Source organism: Pantherophis guttatus, chromosome 3, assembly GCF_059756535.1.
Source record: "Pantherophis guttatus breed Tessera chromosome 3, ASM5975653v1, whole genome shotgun sequence".
NCBI classification, from domain to species: domain Eukaryota; kingdom Metazoa; phylum Chordata; class Lepidosauria; order Squamata; family Colubridae; genus Pantherophis; species Pantherophis guttatus.
Window position 1 is genome coordinate 177,541,767 of NC_142065.1, and position 14,037 is coordinate 177,555,803.

General features: G+C 38.3%; 1 long non-coding RNA gene across 5 annotated transcripts in view; it reads left to right on the plus strand.

Annotated features, from left to right (window-relative positions):
- LOC117672842 (uncharacterized) overlaps positions 1 to 14,037 on the plus strand; it is a 63,597-nt gene that overhangs the window by 20,318 nt on the left and 29,242 nt on the right. For 2 of the 5 annotated variants that reach the window (XR_004593390.3, XR_004593388.3), the window contains one exon: positions 8,878 to 9,049. This is a non-coding gene — a long non-coding RNA (uncharacterized LOC117672842). Of the gene's footprint in view, positions 1 to 8,877; positions 9,050 to 10,428; positions 10,600 to 12,427; positions 12,496 to 14,037 lie in introns of those variants that run through there. The other 3 variants (XR_004593392.2, XR_004593393.2, XR_004593391.2) reach the window with 3 other exon arrangements.

Genomic DNA, 14,037 nt, shown 5'->3' on the forward strand with positions numbered 1-14,037 from the left:
TAGATGAGACAATATGATTAATATCCAGTTTGAATATCTAGATAGATGAAATCCAATTCAAAGCTACCGCTAGCAAATGTGATTATGTATTTAAGCATGGGGGAAAATGTTCTCCCAGTTCTTCATCTCTTAGTAAGAGCACTCAAAAGCATGGCTCGTTTTTGTCTCTATAACAAGGGATAGATATATCTTAGAACAGTATTTCTCAACCTTAACAACTTTAAGATGTGTGAACTTCAGTTCCCAGAATTACCTAGCCAGTATGGTTCAAAGTTATCAAGATTGAGAAATGTTGTCTTGGAGGATAAATAAGGCCCATGAAACTAGCCAGTGCTTTAGAACTTTAAAATTTTGCTAACTAATAAATCTGCCAACTATTAGATGATTTTTTAAAAAATAAATACTATTGAATCCCTTACTATACAGGTTCTTAAATAACAAGAGCTGTCATTTTTTAAAAAAACCAGAAAAAGAGCTGTCATTAAAAAAAACAAAACAGAAAAATATTTGATTAAATGTCCTAAAACAATCTTGCAAAATCTGTAAAGGATACAGTAGGGATGAAGTGAATCCAGAGATGGGCAACAAAAATGGTGCAAGGTCTGAGGGACAAAACATAGCAGGAGAGATTGTAAGAACTGAATATGGATAGCCTGGAGGACAGAAGAGAAAAGGGGGGGATTGAAACCTTGAAATATATTAAGGGTGTGAATAAGGTTTTAAAAGGCAGTATGTTCAATGTTGAAAGAACAGACTCAATGGACCACCCGGTCTTTTTCTTTTTCTGCCATCAGTTTTCTATGTTTATATGTTATCAAAAACAATATCAAAAACATTAATATTCAATATTCAATTTGCAAAAACAAGAACACGGGGTCATAACCTCAAACTACCAGGAGGGAAGTTCAAAAGAAATGTTAGAAAGTATTACTTCACAGAAAGAGTAGTGGAAGCTTGGAACAGCAGAGGTAGTGTGTCAATCATTGGTAACTGGAATCAGCTGCCCTCAGAGATAAGGAGAATCGAAGACCTCGGTGCCTTCCGCCGTGCCCTTAAAACTTTCTTTTTTCAGCAAGCCGGGCTGGCTTAACATATTCTTTAACATATTTTTAAAATATTTTTAATTGGCTTGGTATTTTAAATTGGGGCCAAATTAATATATATCCTTTTAATTGTTTTTAATGTTTGTATTGTATGTTTTTATCTGGCTGTACACCACCCTGAGTCTCTCGGGAGAAGGTGTGGTATATAAATTTGAAATAAAATAAATAAATAAAATAAATAAATAAAACTGATTAACACATCCATTATCCAACAAAAATAAAATAAATAAATAAATAAATAAAATAAAATAAAATAAAAAATAAATAAAGAAATGAAAACAAAAACAAAAATGAAAACTCAAAGGACAGACTCAATGAACCAGTCGGTATTTTTCTGCCATCAGTTTTCTATGTTTATAATATATGCTACACTTAAATTTTATAATATGTAATACAGGGAAGTAAAATAATACCTGGAACTAGTTAATAAACTAATGTTTAGATTCTTTTTGAGCCCAAGAATATTTGGAGTTTTGGGAGTATGAAGTTGCTATGAACACAAGATCCCCCACTCCCCAGAAAGCCTCTATCAATTCAGTAGGGCCTTTATGCAGCCTGAAGGCATTGCTATAAATATCCTATGGGGTTGTATATTACAAAATGTATATACTGGCTTTTTATTTATTTTTTTCTAATTTAGAAACATCTAAATATATCAGGTATAGCTGGGAGCCTAGTAGTGATTGAAAAAGATTGCTGCCTATAATCATTACACTGTTTGCCCTTGTAATAGTCTCTGTTAATATGATTCTGCTGTTTTTGTTTTATTTTCAAGAACAGAAATTATTTGAAATAACTAGTTACAAATAAAGGACTTGATCCATCTTAAACAAAAACTGTCTAACATATATGGTCCTAGAGCAGTGGTCCTCAAACTACGGCCTGCGGGCCGGATACGGCCCACTGAAGCCATCAATGTGGCCCGCATGGGACCACAAGGCTGTCCCACCCACATCCTCCAACCTAACCCTAACCCCACCCGCCTTCTGGAGGCCAAGGAGGCAAAAAATGGGATGCGTGTAGGCCTCAGGAGGCCAAAAATGGCACCAGCCTCCAGGGTGAGGGAGGAGGAAGGGAGGGAGGGAGAGAGAGAGGGAGGGAGGGAGGGAGGGAGGGAGGGAGGAAGAGAGACAAAAAGGGAGACAGAGAGAGAGACAGAGAGAGACAGAGAGAGAGAGAGAAGTATCTCACACATACCCAAGGCAGCCACATCCCTTCACTAACCTGCTTTATAACCACAGGAGCATAACAAATTAAAGTTTAATTTGTGTATATTATTTAATGGACTGCTAAATTGGCCATGCCTACCCGGTCACATGCCCACTTAGCCACATCCACCCAGCTGGTCTGGCTCCCCAATAGTCTGAGGGACTGTGAATTTGCCCCCTGTTTGAAAAGTTTGAGGACCCCTGTCCTAGATGATGAAATTGGTGATAGGGGCAGCCTTGCGCAAGGAAAGTAAAGTTGTTTTGGGTGGGATAGGTGGATGGATGAATGGATGTTTCTGTCCTCCTATTTACAGTTTGAAAACTTTATTTGAACCAATTTTATTGATTCTGTTGGGATTATCTTCAGTTACTTGGATGTAGTAAAAATCCGCAGTACCCACTAACATGTTGCCAGAGATAGAAAGACAGGATTATGACCCTTTCTGGTGACAGTTTTAGTGGAATTGGGTCACTAGGAAATTGACGCATGTGCATTTTTACAGTCTAACAATTTTCCATTAAACCTGTTTACATTGAAAGGCCAGTAAAATAAAAATAGAGCAATAAAGGCCAATGATTTGAACCTAAATTAAGCACTGATGTTTGAGATAAATGGAAGAAATGGTGGCCATGCGTTCTAAACATAAGGGAAATCAGGGTATATATAGAAACATTTAGAATGCAACATGGGCAAGGGAAATGTTTCTCTTTCTATTCTTCTTTTATCTGAAGCATAATTCTCCCTATATTATTTCCTCCTAATTGGCCGTATATAGGCCATCAGTAGTCTACAGTATCTTTTCTGCATATACACAGCCTCAGGCAGTCTTACCCATTTTCTTCTACTCCCACCTGATCATCCATCAAGTAGATGGTAGAAAAATATTATTGTTACAATGCTGTTATCAGGAACAATGGTACCCTTTCAGAGTGCTTATGCCTTTATCCAAGCCCATGCTGTCATGGCATAACTCTCATCAAAACCTTTCTGACATTTATATCACTATGTTCCATCTGTTTCTATAGGAGAGGAATTCTTAGATGTTTGTTTATTATGACATACATCCATAATTGTCCTTGTTGTCTTCCACATTGGTCAATCAGAAATAATCCTTGTGACCTATCTGCACATCCTTTACCCATTTTATCTAAATACGTATGAGTTCCAGGATTGGCAAACCCCTAGAATAAATTGCCGAATGCTGGCTTTGACTCACCTCAAACCATCTATTTGACCTTTGGAAGTTAGCTAGGTGACTAAATATATTGTAACTTGTTTGAAGAAGTATAGTTGATTAAGAGTCTGAAGGAATGAATTTTTGGAAATTATTTGCAGAGGGAATTTTTGAATCATTCAAATTCTGTTAATAGGATAATATTGTCAGCACAAATCTGACATTTTGCAGCATAAAAAATACATTTAAATAACAAATAGGCCCCAAACAATATACTAAACTGTACTGGTATCTTCTAGATGATGAGGAAATTTTGTTTAAACAAAAATCTGCTATGTAGCAAAGGGTGGTCTGGAAAAACTGTAGTGACAATACTGTGTTTGAAATGAAACTTGTATTGGAAGGACAAAATGGTTTTAATCACTCCAATCCCAGTGATCCTAATAGATCCCCATTTTCAGTGTCCCTACTGCCAATTATAATCTCACTTTTGCAATCCACTCACCTCAAATGTTTGGTAGTATAAAGAGTGCAATATCTCGCTATTGAAATGAAAAATAGTCTCTATGCCTGCATTTTTACCAAGATGAATATATGCATATTTAAGTCTACATTACCTTTTGGTAGAAAGTTTTGTCTCTTCCTCAGATATGCATTACATGAGGTCTTTCTAAATCTGAATACTTATACATAAGATTAGTAGAGTACATTAACTTGGGGTAAATAGAAGGTTGCACAAAAATGAGAGTTGATGGTTCAATTGTATGTCTTATGAATCAAGGAGATAAGCAAGTGGAATTTGAAATTTCCATATTGATAGTATAAATAAAAGGTGAGATATGTAAGTATTTAAACAAACCAAATATTGCTAAACTATTGCTAAAGCAGATAAATGAGGATGAACAGGCATTGGATCCTTGCATTCTTGCACCAAAACTTTGCAAACTCTGGAGCATAATGGTGATAAATGGACTGGGCTCTTATAAACATAGATTAAGCTTGAAGACTGATTAAATTTGATGGAATCATATCAATATATAAAACCATACATAAAACTGCTTTGGTCACACAGAAAGTAGTACATTGAAAGACTGGAGAGGAGTCTGATATATAGATTAACATAAAATAACGGAAAACAACACCTAGACCTTTCTACTCCACTCTACTCCATTTGCTGGAATACTTTTTCTTTGGACCAGTCATTCTCTCTCAGTACCATCTACCACACAGGGTTGTTGTCATGGAAAAAGAAGGGGAAAGGAGTATTACGTTGCTGCCTTGAGGTTTTTTAAAAATTTATTTATTTATTTATATGCCGCCCTTCTCCAGAGACTCAGGGCGGCTTAAAATGCGTACAATGAGTTACTTATAAAGCAATAAGGCAGGCCAAAAATCTAATAATAATATATAAAACAACCAAGATTCAGTATCAAAGATGAAAAACAGATGTCTAGTCAGCTGAGTAATAGAGAAGTAAAGTCTGGAAAAATTCAATGCATCTCTTTGGTTCAACAATCTGTTTTTGAGAAAATTGAGCAAATTCACTCATCTCAGTAAGGATGTTTATACATGTATATATATTTACATACAATAAGTGCTTAGTGAACAGCGTACTGCCTAAATCAGTTGCTTACATAGTTTTTTAAATCCTAATTTCTACCTCTGTTATCCAACCATTGATAAAACAAATCCTATGTTCAATAGTATTCTGTGTGTCCTCCAGTGGCAGCCCCTAGCATTGAGTGGCAGAGTGAGGTCCTATCATTTCCTTCAGTTTCTGCCAACCTAGAAGTTTGAAAGCATGTTAAATGCAAGTAGGTCAATAGGTACCATTTTGGTGGGAAAATAATAGCGTTTCATGCAATAGAGTAAATCCAATTAGTGTCAGACCTTTCCCAATGCAAAGCCCAAGTGTGCGATGACATCAGTGGAGGGAGAAGCCTGAAATGTCACTGCAGAACACTGTTGAACCTTTCAGAGTATGGAGCTAATCTGTCCTCTGTGGTGCACTCTGGATAGCGCACATGCATGAACTGAATGGACTAACAATTCATTGGCAGCCAAATAATTACTTTGTTCTCACACTGTAGCCAGTCTCCTGGCTAATGTAACATTGCCATGCACTAAACAAACAAACAAACAAACAAACAAACAAACAAACAAACAAACAAACATAGTTTATTTATGTTCCAGTCAGGCTTCAGGCCTGGGTACAGCATGGAAACGGCATTAGTCACATTGGTTGATGATTTCTGGAGGGCTCGGGACAGGGGTTGCTTCTCTGTCCTGGTTCTTCTAGACCTCTCAGCAGCTTTTGATACCATCGATCATGGTATCATGCTGCGTCAGCTAGAGGGGTTGGGAGTGGGGGACACCATTTTACGGTGGTTCTCCTCCTTCCTCTCTGACTGTACGCAGTCTGTGTTGACAGGGGGGCAGATGTCGACCCCGAGGCCCCTTGTATGTGGGGTGCCACAAGGATTGGTCCTCTTGCCCCTTCTGTTCAACATTTATGTGAAGCCGCTGGGCGAGATCATCCGTGGTTTCGGGGTGAAGTACCACCAGTATGCTGATGACACTCAGCTGTACATCTCCACCCCGGATCACCCCAATGATGCCCTTGAAGTGATGTCCCGGTGCCTGGAGGCTGTGCGGATCTGGATGGGGAGAAACAGACTCAGACTCAACCCATCCAAGACTGAGTGGCTGTGGTTTCCAACGTCCCGATATAGTCAGTTGGTGCCATCGCTGACTATTGGGGGTGAGTCATTGGCCCCCATGGATAGGGCTCGCAACTTGGGTGTTTTCCTGGACTCAAGGCTGTCTTTAGAAGAGCATTTGACAGCTGTGTTCGGGAGGACTTTTTATCAGGTTCGCCTGATTCGCCAGTTGCGTCCCTTCCTGGATCGGGACTCGTTACGTACGGTCACTCATGCCCTCGTCACCTCACGCCTGGACTACTGTAATGCTCTCTACATGGTGCTCCCCTTGAGGATCACCCAGAGACTCCAGCTGGTCCAGAATGCAGCCGCGCAGGTGGTTATGGGAGTCACGTGGTGCTCCCATGTGACTCCCCTGCTGCATGAGCTGCACTGGCTTCCGGTGGTCTTCTGAGTGCACTTCAAGGTTTTGGTCACCACCTTTAGAGTGCTCCATGGCTTAGGACCAGGATACTTACGAGACCGCCTTCTGCCACCAGTAGCCTCTCACCGATTAGTACGCTCCCATAGAGAGGGGCTCCTCAGGGTGCTGTCGGCCAAACAGTGTTGACTGGTGGTCCCCAGGGGGAGAGTCTTCTCTGTGGGGACACCTGCCATCTGGAATGAGCTCCCCCCAGAGATACGGAGGATCCCAGATTTATGCACTTTCCACCGCGCCCTCAAAACATTTTTATTTCAGCAGGCTGGACTGGCTTGACTCTCCCTTTTAATTTGCTTTTAAGTTTTATACAAATTGGGTGTTTTAAAATTCGTTTTTTTTTGGGCCAAAATTGTTTAATGTACTTTTAATTGGTTTTTAACTTTTGTATGATGTATTTTTATCTTGTGGCTGTTCATCACCCTGAGTCCTTCGGGAGTAGGGCGGTATATAAATTGAACAAAATAAATAAAATAATATAAATAAAATAATAAATAAATAAATAAATAAATAAATAAATAAATAAATAAGGTTGTATAAGTGTCCATATTAAGATGGGTGGATTTATTCAAACCATGTTGAATCTTACAGTGGAAGTAGTAGCTTTGTGGCAGTTTAAACATTTCTATTTTGTTTTGTTTCATTAGAGAAGGGTGTAGCTTACAATTCTGGCTCATGTTCCTTTTGGGTAAGTCCTTTATAAAGATAAAATATCATACATTCCACTTCAGGGGTGTCAAACTTGCATCGCCACGGTGTTGTCACGTGACATATTGTGACTTTTTTCCCCATCGCTAAACCGGGCATGGGCGTGGCCAACGCATGACGCATCCAGCCCACAGGCTACGGGTTTGACACCCCTGTTTCACTTCATCAGATACATGGAGCATTATTCTAGATGAGAGAAACTGCTTATACACACAGGAGCTCCCCTTCTGCTAGAATTGCTTTTAGGTCAGTCACCCTGTTGAAAACTCCCACATGTCATCCCTGGCATATTTCGTTAAGACAATAGATATTTAGAATTACATTTGGTCTTCTAAATACATCAGAGAATCATATGGTAAACTATTCAGATAAGCCATTGAACCTGATGTATAGAGAGACAAAGATACACCAAAAGCAAGTAGTTGGCTGCCAGTGAAAAGACTGAGAATAGACATGAAACAGTGTTCGGCGTATTGTACCACTATCTCTGTATTCCCTATAAAGGTTATAATCATAAACTATGTGGAGCAGGTTTGCAGGGAGCCCATTTTGTGCTTTAAAGACAAAAAAATAGTAACTTGAATGAAGATGGGGAGAAATTTCCTCTTTTAGCTATAGGGCTTGTTATGTTCTGAACAGTGGTTGCTTATTTTCAAAGGAAGTTGTGTACACCCTCCCTGCTTAGGTCAAACAAGGAAAATCTGTTGCAAATACCAACAAGGTATAATTTTGTGCCTTTCCTACTGTCCTTGTGGTGCTCTGTGATCTGCTGAAATTGTCACCTTAATAGCTTCCTTCTTATAAGAAGCAGCATTTTGTCTGAGTTTTTCCCCCTGTATATTAGCCTAATGAATATTAATGAGAGCTTTTCCACAGCACAGCTATAAGCAAGGAAGAATCCTTTGAAACCACAAGACTTGAATAATACTGTAAAATAAGCATCTATTTTTGCATATGCAGTCATCACACAAAATGACATATTATTTACATTTAGGGAGAAAAGTGGTTTGGGATTTTTTTTTTTTTTTACTCTTTCAATGAACAATCATGTTACATACTTAAAAGTACTTTTTAAAACTGCTGCTACCATTATTTAATATCATAATTTGAGCTCCCATACCAAGATAAGAACACCTGTGCCCATGAAATTGTTAGAATAACTACTCTTATGTCTGACTATGCTGTCTGGTACTATGGGGAATCATTTTGCCCATCTCTGTTTTAAATTATTCAGAGAGAAAAGTTAATAAACTACAGAAATCCTAAAAAAAAGAAAAAGAAAAAAAGAATTAAACTAAATTGTCAATGCCAAAATGTAAAAAGTTGATGCTAAAAGAGAGTATTGGAACTATTATTTTGTATGTGTCAAGATTTAAATTACATCTTGCAAAACATGAATCTTCCTAGTGCCAGAGTGCAATATTGTATCTTCCATTATGACTTCAAAAGACTGATTTTTCACACATTAAAGAAGTAACAGGATTGATTCAGCTAGTTATTCTCTCTTTAAAAGCAAGATTTCCTATGCCAAAATATCACTTGCAGCTCTCTCTTCTTCAAACATTTCGAAAGGACCAAGCCAAGGTTAATGTTGGGGTCTGGTTACTACAAAATTGCCTTTGGAGATAAAAAGAGAAAAGAGTCTGTTGCGTTTGAAGTAGCCACCTCACATCACATCATACCTCATGGATTTCAAAGGTCAGTGGAAACTTACTCACACTGCATGATACATCCTATGATTGTTAATATTATTAATATAATATAGTATACCAAGGTTTATAAATGTATTGTTTTATGTAGAGAACATTCCACTCAGTGTTAAATCCAAATTCTAGAATAGAATTAGATGAACTGATGGGGTCTTTAATTTATTCAAGGCAACATAGTGTTTTTAAATGCTCCTAACTCCAATTAAGAGTCTGTTTGGTATAGTGGTTAAGACACCAGGCTAGAAACTGGAAGAACCTGAATTCTAGTCCTGCCTTAGACACAAAGCCAATTGAGTGACCTTGGGCCAGAGAGTCTCTTTCAGCTTTTTGAAGGAAGCAATAACAGAATAATGGAAGAGACCTTGGAGGTGTTCTAGTCCAACCCTCTGCTCAGGGAAACCATTACTGAAAAAGTGTGCCAAGAAAACTGTGAGGGCCAAGGTAGTCTCCAGGAGTCAAAAACTAACTTGAAAGAACACACACAAAGATGTCCAATTAAAATCCTAGTTTGGTGTAGTGATTAAGACAACAAATTAGAAACTGGGAGTTCCAGTCTCTCTTCGTCTCAAAGCCAAGTGGATGACTTTGGACTTGTTACTTTCTTCCAGCCCTAGGAAGCAGGCAAATGGGGGTACAGTTAAAGACAACCTTCTGATAAAATCAAATCACTTGTAACCTCCCATTTAGATTACTGTAGCACACTTTACAGTGTCCTTGAAGATCATTTGGAAACTTCAACTGGGGCAAAATGCGTCTGCATGGCTAAAATCATGCCAGCTACATGGCACATGTAACACCACTTCTCTGTGACTTACCCTGGCTGTTGGTGTGTTTCTGGCTGCAATTCAAGGTGCTGGTTGTCACTTTTAAAGCCCTATATGACTTGGGACTGGGTTACCTGAAGGACTGTCATTTTCTAAGAGTTTCTGCTCATCCAATCTGATCCAAAAGATTGGGCATATGGCAGATCATCTCAGCAAAAGAGTGTCGACTGATGGGAACTAGACAGGGTTTTTTTTTTTTGCTGTAGCCCCTGACTTATGGAATATTCTCCCCCTCAACCCTTTTCGCAAAGCTTTAAGGACTTGGTTATGGGGCTTGGAAAATGTTAAGGACCTTTTATTTGGCCTTACTATCAGTTGATTAGCTATCATGAGTGCTATTTATACTTATTTATTTTGTTTTTATTGCTTTAATGTTTTTAATTGTTTTATAATTTTAGAATTATAAGCTTCCCAGAGTCAGTTGGTTGAATTGGGCTATAGAAAATGAAAGAAAGAAAGAAAGAAAGAAAGAAAGAATGAATGAATGAATGAATGAATGAATGAATGAGAAGAGACAAGAATCAATATGAAACTAACAATTTCTTTTCCCTTTCATTTTAAAGAGTAAGTTTAGGGGAGAAAGCAAGCCTCAATGTGATGCTTTTAACAGGAAAATGTTCCCAAAACCAAGAATAGGCAAGATTCATAGAAGAAACATTTCCATATGTTCCAATGCTCAAGGAATGGAAATAGTGACCTCTAACTCTTGACTAAAATAAAGTTGAAGTACACCAGACTGCATTTTCAGTCCTTTGCCATAATGAATCAGCAGGATGTTCTAGCTTATGTAATTACAAAACTCCACCAATTTCTGTCCTGTCTGGCAAAATTTATTGCATGCTAATGATTAAAGTTTCCTATAAATTGAGAAGGAGGAGGAGGAGAAATAGAACAAATGGATCACTCTTGTTCCTCTTTTGTTGTATGCGTACATTTGGAATAATGGATTAGGATTTCCAGTGGTGGATGTCAATTGACTCTAGAGGTCAAATTAGAAAAGGCAGAATTCCCCCCAAAAGAACAAATTTACTTGAAAGGTAGAAAGCTAACGGAGAGTAGGAAATTACCAAATAGATATGTGATTTATCTAGTCCAATTCTGTTGATATAGTGTAGTTTTGACTTTGTATGATATAGGACTCCAGCCAACTGGGGCTTTTTGTTTTGGTGTGTTTGTTTGGATTTATATGACTGTCCTTTCACTTTCAGTGGCTCTGGGAAGCTTACAAACAATGGTTCAACAAACCATGGTTAAAATTATTGATTGATTGATTCCTTTCCTGGCCTTTGTATACAGCTTAAAGCAGCACGATTTGTGAATCAAAAATTATCTCAATGTGGCTTTCTAGAGTTTCAGCAGGAGCAAGGGAGTCTGCAGAGTATGGTAAAAATAATAATCATCAAGAAGGTGACTACAGCAGTGTCGATGCTTCCATTGGTTTTTATATGTTGCATGGTTAGAGGTTTGATCATTCAAAACAATCCCTATGTTTGCTTTTCAACAGGGGCCTTTACAAATTTCCCTGCATATCACTGACCTACAGTTAGTCTGATAATCAACAATGAGCAATGAAGTGGCCAGTATATCACAGAAGTGTGTGTCTATGAGCTTCATTGGTTCATAAGGATTAGGAGCAATCCAAGCCCAACCTACTCCAAGTTTAACTTTGTGGGAATATATATTTGAAAAAATAGTCAAAAATTAGCAGGTTAAAATATTGTGGGGTTTCCAAATACAAACTGATAAAGTCTTAGCTCATAATATGCCAGATATAACTGTGATTGAAAAATAGAAAGTGTGGATAATTAATGGGGCCAACACCAGGGGATAGTAGAATAGAAGACAAAGGATTGTAGAAGATCACAACTTATCAAGTTCTGAAAATTGAAATTAAAAGATTATGGCATAAAGCAGCCATGGTGATTATCAGGACACAAAAAAATCTTGGACAGCACTTAGGCAATCTGCACACTGACAAAGTTTCCATCGGTCAGTTACAAAAGGCCACAGTCCTTGGATCCACACATATACTACGCTGATACATTATGCCATCCTAGGTTCTTTGGAAGAACTCAATGTGTATGAAGGTCAACTTCAGCTAAAGAACTGCCAGCAGTGATTTCGCATTGTTATGTATATAATAATCTGATTAACTGAAAAGTTCATTATGGACACAGGTCAAGGTACCATAAAGATAAAATTTGAAAAGAACAGCCACAAGTCCTTGGCAATGACAGGCAGCAGAAAGAAACCCCAGATTTAACCACATGTTATTCACACATTGGAGGAAGCAGAACATCATCTCATTTAGGTTATCATTGGTGCAATAAAGAAAAGTTAAAGTCAATAAAGAAATGTTCAAGTCAAATTCTAGTTACAGGGAAGTGCATCAGGTTCCAGGGAGAATCAAAACAGGTGTCCAAGGCAACCTTGACAGGTGAGGAAAGAATAATAATTTGATGATCCTAATATGCTACAAATGAGGCAATTTTACAGACCTTTTATTTCCCTAAAATGGAATTTCCTGCATGCAACGCATCCCCTTCTCTACCACTGAATTAGGAATTGTCCGTCTGCAGAATGATACCTTTTAAGGAGTACCACCATCACTGGAGCACCTACAGAAATACTGATTCTGGATCTTCATCAAAGGCAATTAATGAAACTCCCGTGTGCCCCATGTGTTTTATCCTGATATGATTAAATATTTTTAAAATAAAACAATATGACATCTTCTCTTCTTTTCCTTCTGTATCTATTTAATTTTATCCAGTACAGTGAGAAAGCCAAACATCTTGAGGATACCGATGCCTCTGGAAAGAGATTATACTCTATTAAAACAACAAGATGAATGGAATTAAAAAAATCAGGGACTAATCAAGTAGTGAAGGGAAGTCAGACCGTATGGTAAATAAACTTCCCTGTAAAATTTAAAAATGTGGAGCAAGGGGACAACAATGGCTTTGTCTATTACCGAAAAGTCTTTTTCTTACTAAATAAGCAATTGTAAAGCACTCAGCCCTGCTGATACTGGTTAAAAAGAAAAGTAAAAGAAATTAGCACTGAGATTTAGAAAGAGTGCTTTGGTGGCTATCAAAGAATATAAAAGATGCTAGTGCATGACCATCTGTGAAAACATGGTGTGCCCCCTACAGTTTTAATCTCAAACTTGCTTACAGCTGTGCAAGATTCTTTTGGAACAGATGCTTATTGTGCAATGTGGGATAAGTGACATCTGAAGAGTGATTCCAGGCAAAGAACATATTCGCTGCATGCAGCTAAATTCTGTATTGTATGTGTACTGCATAGTCCACACTTAACCTTTTCCCTCTTTTTGTCACCCCATAAAATATCAAATGTACCAGTGGCTCAGCTGTAGCCAAGTATCTTAAGTGACAGCCCAGCAGGCAGAGCAGCCTTTATTTGTCAATGAAAGTTAATGGCATAAATAGAAGCTCTTCTCTCTCACCACTTTCTTCTGCAAAGAGAGGCCTAGAAGTCACTGATTAATAAGCAGCCTTATTAATTCCAGAGGGAGAGGTGACTGAGTGGAGAAAATTAATGACCTCCTGTCTAGGCTGTAGCCCAGCCGAAAAGATGGGGGGGAAGTCTGTGAAAGGAAACAGAATTATTCCATCTTTTGCAGTGCTCTTGGACATGAAGCATTTGTCAAGATTAACAACTTTATTTAAATTTAATTTTCATTCTTCTCATTTAATTTGACTTCATTGCTAGCTGGTATTGCCCCAGGTGTTGGTGTTTGGTTGCATGGCTAACCATTAAAGCTCTGTAAGTCAATGGTCTGAAGGCTGCACTTGGCTTTGGAGTGAGACTGTAGGCTAGGAGCCCCAAGCCCAAGTTAGCAGAGCCAGAGTCAAAAACCCTGCAAGTGCTGACTCTCTTACCAAGATTCAGGTGTGTGCCCCTGGGCTACCTGGTCACCAACTGGGGAAGAATTATTTCTCCCGCCTTAGAAACCTGGTGCCTTGTATGTATTACTCTAACAATCCTAACCATCACAACTATTTGGGAATGGGTATTGTATTTTATCCCATTGAAGGAAACTTCCTATTGGAAGATATTTTTTAATTAACATTTTCTATAAGGAACAGGTGGATCTAATACAGGGCTGTCAAACTTGCGGCCCGCGGGCCGGAGGCATCATGCACTGG